Source organism: Nicrophorus vespilloides, unplaced genomic scaffold, assembly GCF_001412225.1.
Source record: "Nicrophorus vespilloides isolate i.1.1-1 unplaced genomic scaffold, Nicve_v1.0, whole genome shotgun sequence".
Lineage (NCBI taxonomy): Eukaryota > Metazoa > Arthropoda > Insecta > Coleoptera > Silphidae > Nicrophorus > Nicrophorus vespilloides.
Window position 1 is genome coordinate 18,621 of NW_017095678.1, and position 1,915 is coordinate 20,535.

Below are 1,915 nucleotides of genomic sequence, written 5' to 3' on the forward strand. Positions count from 1 at the left end.
AAAGCAACTGTTCAACACGACGTAACCATGACGATTCTCTCTCCGAACGGTTTAATTCTGCGGCCATCCAGGTGAAAGGATGTAAGGTGAATTGCATACGACGAGCCGAATTCACGTAACACCCGATTCTCACTGTATGCAACCGGCGAACGTTCACCAATTTCACCAAACGATCAATTTCAAATTGCTCTAAATTCATTGTGGATTCAACAGTTTTGTTTCTATTTTTAATTTTTGCAACAATCGATAAAAATTAAATTAGTTTACTTGTTTTAAATTCAAAATTAACAAAAGGAAACATGATTTGTTTATATTTTTTTGACATTTACCAAAATATTTTAGGTTAATTAATTTGACATTTAATTAATTTTATTACATCAGCTGATCACTTTTGACAACTTGTCATTTGTCAATTATTTCTCTTTTTATTTAAATATTCGAATGAAAAATTTATAAAATAATTTTATAGTTAATTCATTAAGTTAATATTGTTTTATTTCTTATAATAATTACTAATTTCTTCAAAAATTATATTATTTTCTTGAACGTTTATTACCAATATCAAATTATAAAAATCCCCTTTTCATATCTAGTTACATTCATACTATTTTATAAGATCAGCTGATTATAAACTTCACTTTTAACAATTTGTCATTTGTATTTCTGTTTTTATATATTCGAATGAAAAATTATTTTAATTGAAATCTATTGATTAAATTCACGTGATTTTTGTTGTATTTCTTATAATAATTAGTAATTTCATGTTTCTTCAAAAATTATATTATTTTCTTATACGTTTATTACCAATATCAAATAATTAAAATTATTATAAACATCACTTTTGACAACTTGTCATGTGTCAATTATTTCTCTTTTTATTAAATATTCGAATGAAAAATTTATTAAATAATTTTATAGTTAATTCATTAAGTTAATATTGTTTTATTTCTTATAATAATTACTAATTTCTTCAAATAAATATTATTTTCTTATACGTTTATTACCAATATCAAATTATGAAAATCCCCATTTCATATCTAGTTACATTCATACTATTTTATAAGATCAGCTGATTATAAACTTCACTTTTGACAACTTGTCATTTGTCAATTATTTCTCTTTTTATATATTCGAATGAAAAATGAAATCTATTGATTAAATTCACGTGATTTTTGTTATATTTCTTATAATAATTACTAATTTCAAATTTCTTCAAAAATTACATTATTTTCTTATACCTTTATTACCAATATCAAATTATTAAATTCCCCTAGTTACATTCATATTACGCTTCGGTAATTTTATAAGATCAGCTTTTGACAACTCGCCTTGTGTCAATTATTCAACACTTTATTTAATATAAATTAACTTTTCGATTGAAACATCACATATTTAATTGCAAATCATTCATTAAATTTTTCTTCATATTAGTTATCTAATTTATATTCCCAAATTGTATTGTTTATATCTATTAACAATATCAAACAATTAAAATTCCCTTTTCGTATTTAGTTACATTCATGTCAATGTCAATTCACCCTTCATCCATTTTATAACATCAGCTGATTATGTATTCTAATTTTGACAACTTGACAATTATAAATTAGTTTACCTTCATTACAATAAATATACAAATTATCACATATTTCATTGTAAATCTTTAATTCATTATTTATACATTTTTAGTTTTATTTATGTCTTATTCTCGAATTGTCTTTATTTATTTATTTATTACCAACATTAATTTATTAAAATTCCCTTCTTCATTTCTTTATTTATTTTTTTCACTTCAAGTTACATTGACATTTACTTATAGTTTATTTCTTTATTTTTTTTTTCTATGTGTACAGAATACCAAAAACGTGCGTCATACACATGATTCAATTCATTCATTATTCCACTACGCTTACACGAT